Source organism: Triturus cristatus, chromosome 4_1 (genome assembly GCF_964204655.1).
Source record: "Triturus cristatus chromosome 4_1, aTriCri1.1, whole genome shotgun sequence".
NCBI classification, from domain to species: Eukaryota; Metazoa; Chordata; class Amphibia; order Caudata; family Salamandridae; genus Triturus; species Triturus cristatus.
The window spans coordinates 139265773-139273291 of NC_140585.1; the positions used below are offsets into that span (position 1 = coordinate 139265773).

Sequence of the window (7519 nt, forward strand, 5' to 3'; positions counted from 1 at the left end):
ACGTGATTTCAAAGGGCACTACGTGTCCCGAGACATGGATCACCGACTGCAGACTTTACCCACACATTTATGGGCACAAGGCCCTACAGATGTTGGTTGCATGAACATTACACCATATCGAGTCACACTAAAGGCAGGAGTGGTACTACCACGAATGCGACAATACAAGTTACCCCCAGATGCTGTAGTGGCTTTACTGCAAATCATTGATGAGCTTATTACCCAAGGAGTGGTTGTGGAAACCGACTCCAATGTATGTAATTCACCGATAATTCCGATTCTTAAACGAACTGATCCAACAGCCCCGCCAGTATACCAATTGGTTATTGATCTGCGCGAATTAAATAAATGTATTGTACAACAATACCCCGTAGTCCCAGACATTTCTTCATTACTGACAGCCATTGATTCCGAAGCAACATTCTTTACTGTAATTGATCTCAAGAATGCCTTCTTCAGCGTCCCAATAGATCCGGAAAGCCAATACTTGTTCGGATTTAGTTTAAATGGACGAAGCTTTAAATTCACACGCGCACCTCAAGGATTCACAGAAAGCCCCAGCATCTATAGCCAAGCACTGAAACGAGAACTCGACAGTATCCACATGCCAGTCAACACTGCCCTGCTTCAATATGTCGATGATCTACTGATCACTGCTAGAAGTGAACCTGAATGTGAGAAAGCCTCACTGACGGTTTTACAATTTTTGGCCGAAAAGGGGCACAAGGTGTCCCCTTCTAAGCTGCAATTCTGTGTCCAGCGAGTTGTTTACCTTGGTCACTCGCTGTCCAAGGAGGGAAGGCAGCTTACATCAGATCGCATCCAGTTAATTGCTAATATGCCAATGCCCAAAACACAAAAGGAGGTACGGGCTTTCATAGGCCTCACTTCATATTGTAGGCAATGGATCCCTCAGTATGCATTTCTAGCAAAACCACTCATTCAATTGACAACACAGGAGGCAGCCACATCGACTGTTCTCCCTTGGACTCAGGAACATACACAAGCTTTTGAAAGCCTAAAGAAAGCTTTATGTCAAGCACCTGTTTTAGCAACACCATGTTATAATAAACAGTTTACACTCTTTGTTACAGAACGCGAAGGTACTGCCTTGTCAGTACTCACACAGGAACAAGCAGGATCACACAAACCGTGTGCTTATTTTTCTAGTACATTAGATCCCGTAGCTCAGGCTCTGCCTGCGTGCCTGAAATCAGTGGCAGCAACAGCTTTAGCAATCAGACAAAGCGATGCCATAGTACTAGGACACCAATTGACAGTACAAGTACCACATGCAGTAGAGGTTCTCTTGAACCGCACACAAACACAACACTTGACTATAGCACGACTCACTGGTTACGAATTAACATTGTTTCAGCCACATATAGAAATCAGACGTTGTAGTACATTGAATCCTGCCACACTGTTACCTGTAAATGGAACAGACCCACTTGCACATGATTGTATTGAAGTTATCACTATCACGACGAAACCCAGACAAGACTTGACAGACGTCCCATTGTCAGACCCAGACCTGACGTTGTATGTAGATGGTTCATGTATGAGAACAAATATAGGAGAGCTAGTGGCCGCTTACGCAGTCACAACAGACACTGAAGTCATTGAAACAAACCGCATAAATACCTTGTCCGCTCAAGCAGCAGAGCTCATCGCTCTGACACAAGCCTGTATTCAAGCCACAAATAAAAAAGTCAACATATACACTGATTCACGTTATGCATTCGGAGTTGTACATGACTTCGGCGTGCTGTGGCGAGAGAGAGGTTATTTAACTTCTCACGGTGCCCACATCCAGCACGGACCCCTCATTCATGCCTTATTAGATGCAATACATCTACCCACTGCAATATCAATTATGAAATGTAAAGCTCATACGAAAGTTACTGATATCATTTCTCAAGGCAATGATCTAGCTGACAGAACAGCTAAACAGACTGCTCAAACTCAAACATCCGACATGACAAAGACAATAGTCCCGACACCAACATATTGCATGACGGTTAAGGATCCCGCTCTTGACGTAATTGACATACAGACACATGCTACACCAGACGAAATAAAGAAATGGACTGAGTTAGGAGGGATCCAAACGGATCAAGGATGGATGACGAAGGAAAAATCTGTGTGGTTCCTTCCTGATTCAATGGTCCAAGTCGTTATTAACACTGTACATAGTCCAGCGCATCTAGGAGAAAAAGCTATGCTACACAGCATTCAACACATTTGGTTTAACAAACATTTACGAGCAGCAGCTAAACAAAAAGTTCGTACCTGTATGATCTGTTGTCAGTTTAACCCAGGTAAAAGCATTCCCGTAGAACAGGGTGGATTTCAGCCTCCTGATCACCCTTTTGAAGTCCTCCAGATGGATTATATCCAGATGGAACGATGTCGAGGATTCAAATATGTTCTCGTAGTTGTTTGTGCTCTTTCCCGTTGGACAGAGGCATACCCGGTTTCAGATTACACTGCCCCGACTACTGCCAAACAGTTGGTTCGAGAATTCTTCCCACGGTACGGCTTACCACGTGTTGTCTACTCAGATAACGGCCAGCCGTTCTCATCCGAACTAATGAAACACGTTTCACTTTTGTTAGGCTATCAGTGGAAATTTCACTGTGTCCGACACCCCGAGGCAGCAGGTCTGGTGGAAAGACATAATCAGACCCTGAAAATTAGATTGTCCAAAATATGTAGAGAGAAAGGTGTCGACTGGGTAGTAGCGTTACCAGTTGCACTCTTTTATATGAGAATGGTAGCACACTCTCGAACAGGGCTATCCCCTTATGAAGTGATCTTTGGTAGACCACCAAATATGTGGGGGACGCCTATACCACGCAAAATAACTGATATTGACTGTAATATGCTGACAGATTACCTGGCTTCCTTGATGTCTGCACTACAATCTTGTCGTTCACAGGTAGCTGCAGCCTTTCCCGACAACACCGAGGTGAAACCCCATGACGTAATTCCTGGGGATTTGGTGTTAGTGAGGAACTTTGATCGGAAGTCTCAGCTGGATCCTAGGTGGAAATCGCCTCAACTCGTACTGTTAACAACGAGGACAGCCGTGAAGATCGAAGGTCGAAAAGGCTGGATACATTCAAGTCATATCAAGAAATTTCATGGACTACCTTCCGACGTAAACGACACACCTCGCGTGTCTTCACCGATTGACTCAAAGCTTCCTTTGGTTGAACTGAATAACAAAGAACAATATAGACTAAAACTACGGTCTAACAAGTCAGGCAATTTGATTGTTTAAGTCCTCTCCAAGGTGAATCGGTCGAATTTGTCTCTGACATGTATCCCTTAGACCTGTATAGAGAAAGAAACAGAAGGATGAAGTTGAAACAACATGCGTATTGTAAATCACTGCGTAGTCATTGCACAGTGACGTTATTAATTCTGTTTTTTTTAAGTCTTTTAATAATTACTGCAAGTATATTGTTGCACATATATTATCCTATTTCTAGACATGTTTACAATGTTACTGCTGAACATTCTTTTAGTGAATTACCTCCGCATGAGTTGTCCTATAGATTTGCGCTGCGCAATAACACTTTTATTAGTATGTTACATCATTCCCATCAGGTTAGCAATGCTACAAATTGTTGGATATGTGGCCGACTCCCTCCCTATCAGAACTATAAAGGAATTCTGCCTCTCTTTCCATACCCGTTCACACACAATGGCTCCTGTGGAGCATGGTTTAGTTTAATTAATTCTCTAGATTCGAATTCTGCAGTTTACCAGAATAACTGGGTATGGGGAAATCTGAACTTAGTTTTACTCAAAGTCTGCTACCCTAACAAGGAGGGACTTCCCAAAAGAACAGGAACTGATCTAGAAAATGAAGTATATGGATTAGGTAATTTTACGCTTAATCTCATGATCCTGAATGTCGAATCCGAAGCTACACCAATTTTGCCCGCCATGTCAGTATTTCCAGTTAAAGGTGAATTATGTGTAAGAAAGAATGGTTCCATACATATGGGCCATAGTAGATGCACCACTGTAATAGAATTCAGTGATCAAGGCAAGTCTACATTTAGAGCTTCCCGCCATTCCTACTTCATATGTGGTCAGACGGCATATATACGTTTGCCTCTAGATTGGGATGGTACCTGCTACATCGGATTCCTTTTGCCACCTGGTTTTCTAGCTCCTCCTGATTATCACAGAAATACTCATTTAGTACACAACAAATGATGCTATATGAACAGATCAACGGATTGATGAAGATTGATATCTCTTAAGGGCAAGTAGGGGACAAGGAGGGAATGTGGAAATATGGATTTTTATGATCAGTTATGTCCCTATCTTGGACCCCAACGGTTTCATGTATAAATCATAAGTACATGTATGATCCCTCCAGTTCCAGTTATGAAGACGCAAACACATGTGCGTCCACCGCCAACATGTCCTCTTTCAGATCCGCCATGAATGGGCCGGATATTCTATTCCTAAGTATGAAAGGCCACCGGCTTTATATGGTTCATTTATCCCATTTTACAGTCCAGGCGAGTAGGCCCTGATTCTGCCGTTAAGCCTTTTCCTGCCTTCTGCCTCTGAAAGCTCCAGTCTGAGCTCGCATCTGTATCCATGAACTTTGTCCTATTCCCTGCGCGGCTAACGGTGCCTGACTCCAGCCTGTTGCCTGCCAAAAACTGTATTTCACCTTCGAGATTATCTGCTCCGCTCCCCATCCAATGCATTCCTGTCTAGTAGTTTAAGTAAACATTCTTCCAGCTACCGAGCAAAGGGCCCGGCTTCTCTGTCTTTATGCAAGTAATTCATAGCCCTGTTACTATGGAAGATTTCTGCCCTCGCATCTAGTGTAGACACTTAGACGCTTGTACACGCACTCACAGCCAGTATAGAATAGATTTTGTTCGAAAGACCTTTCCTTTTGGATAACATAGTTCTTTAAACATAGGATGTTAGATATGATTTGGGATTAGGTTGACTTGACCCCCCAGACTTCTGTCTCCACACGTAGAGCTAAATGTCAAGTCCCCTTCACCTCCTAGTTGCACGTCAATCACACGTCATGCTGCTGCGCGCGCATCCCTGCCAAGTATTTCTGCTGACATTGCGAAATTCTTTCATGGAACCACCCTATTGTGACATCATACCTGATGACGTTCTTTAGTTACGCCCAGTTACACCCACTTTAGCTACGCATGTATGTTTTATCTTTGCTATCAATTGTTACGCCTCCTGCATTTGCTTCACTGTAATGCCTATTGTATAAAAATGATTACTTGTCAATAAATGATGGCCCTTCACTTCCTGAACCTTCGTGGTGATGGAATATGGAGCTCCTCAATTCGAATTGATCTTGGAATAAAGCCCGTTCCGAAACTCTAATACCACGGATTCTGCCTCTTATTTTTCTGAGCTATTATTATTAATTTCCCGCATCAAATTAAGTTCCGGTAATTAAATTATTTACCACAGTATAACAAAGTTTTCAATTGTTTTCATAGTCATTCTCTTTGTTTGAAGCTGTGAAAGGAAGAGCCGGATTCCAAAATAAACCAATGATGTTTCAGAAAGTTCCCACGCCCTGTGTAAAAATGCATTTATTCCCAGGTTTTGAGCAGTGACACTGTAATGCTAATAAAGTATAAGATCCAACTGAACACTGACTCTGTCAATCGTGATCCAAAGGGACTTTATGAAAGATCCCAGCTACAAACACCAGAACCAAAATAGGCGTAGGGGACACCCAGGTTTGAACCAAGGACCTCTTGATCTGCAGTCAAATGCTCTACCACTGAGCTATATCCCCAACTGTTTTTAAAGATCAGAATGACAATATATCAGTACATCATGAAAGAGTGAGAGGCTCAAGCTCAGTTTGGCCACAAAGTACGAGCTTGAAACTGTGGAAAAGGAGAAGTAGTTCTTAATAATATTAATTAAAGGAAAACAGGATCATTTAAAAAACAAAATGTATATGTTTCATTGTTATTTTATTTGAATAGGCAGTGGTCCATAGGACCAATATCTGTAATTAAAATGTTTGTTTTGAAACATTCTCAAAGAGGAACAGGTTTTTACGAGACTACTAATCCTTGTGGAATGATTACCACAATCACTGATATGGTGGTGAAGTATGATTGTTTTGGGCCAAATTACGGTGAAAAAACATTTCTACATACCACTACAATTTGGTATTTGAAGGTACAACCAAACACCCATTTCATGTACCTTCGATTTAATACATCAGAAAAAGCAATTTTGTGTTCGCAAATGGCCTGGTTTCTCAGACCAGCCTGCTTGCACCTGCAACTAGGGTTCATACATCTTGTACGTGGGCAGCGTTTTTTAGTAGAAAGTAAATAGATTATGCATTGCACAAAAATGAAGTGCTTCAGACAAACACATACTTTGTATGCACAGAGAAGAGGTGGAATACATGTAAGACTGAGGACACAGGTTAAATGAGGAATAGATTGACTGCATTTCTGCCCACTTTTCTATGCAATTTCTGTAGTGCGATCGAAGGAAGCACCAAACTGTAAAACAAAGTTGTCAATTGCTTTCATAGTCCATTACCTTTGTTTGGTGCTGTGAAAGGAAGAGCCAGATTCCAAAATAAATCAATGCTTTTTCAGACATTTCCCATACGAAATACCGAGCCCTGTATAAAAATGCATTTACTCTCAGGTTTTGAGCAGTGAAATTGTAATGCTATTAAAGTGTAAGATCCAAGCGAACACTGACTCTGTCAATGATGATCCAAAGGGGTTTTATGAAAAGTCCCAGCTACAAACACAAGAACCAAAACAGGCCAAGGGGACACCTGGATTTGAACCAGGGAACTCTTGATCTGCAGTCAAATGCTCTACCACTGAGCTATATCCCCACCTGTTTGTGAGAGTCGGAATGAAAATATATCAGTACCTCATGAAAGAGTGTGAGCATCATGCTCAGTTGGGCCGGAAAGTACAAGCTTGAAACTGTGGAACAGGAGAAGTAGTTCTTAATATTATTTATTGAAGGAAAACGGGATCGTTTAAAAAAAATATTTATATGTTTCATTGTTATTTTATTTGAACAGGCAGTGGTCCATAGTGTGGTAAATATTTCGTTACCGGTACTATTTTTTATGCGGTAAAGTCTATTAAGAATAACTCAGTAAAATGAGAGGCAGAATCCGTGGTATTAGAGGTTTAAAAAGGCTTTATTCCTATACAAAGGAATACAATTCGAATTGTAGGCGTTCTATTCCATCACCAGTTCAGGAAGGAAGGGCATATATTATTGACAGGTGATCATTTTTATAGAAAAGGCATTACAGTAAAACAGATGCAGTAGGCGTATCAACTGATAAGACAAAATAAAATATGCATGCGTAACTAGAATAGGCGTAACTAGAAAACGTCATTATACATGATGTCACAAGTGGGTGGATCCATAAGAGAATCCTGCAATGTCAGCAGAAATATTTGGCAGAGATGCGTGCGCAGCCGCATGACGTGTGATT

The 7519-nt window shown here is 41.6% G+C and overlaps 1 non-coding gene across 1 annotated transcript; it reads right to left on the minus strand.

The window, feature by feature from the left end:
- Nucleotides 1-6826: 6826 nt before the first annotated feature.
- TRNAC-GCA (transfer RNA cysteine (anticodon GCA)) lies at nucleotides 6827-6898 on the minus strand. The gene has a single exon. It is a non-coding gene; the product is annotated as a tRNA-Cys (tRNA).
- Nucleotides 6899-7519: the final 621 nt, after the last annotated feature.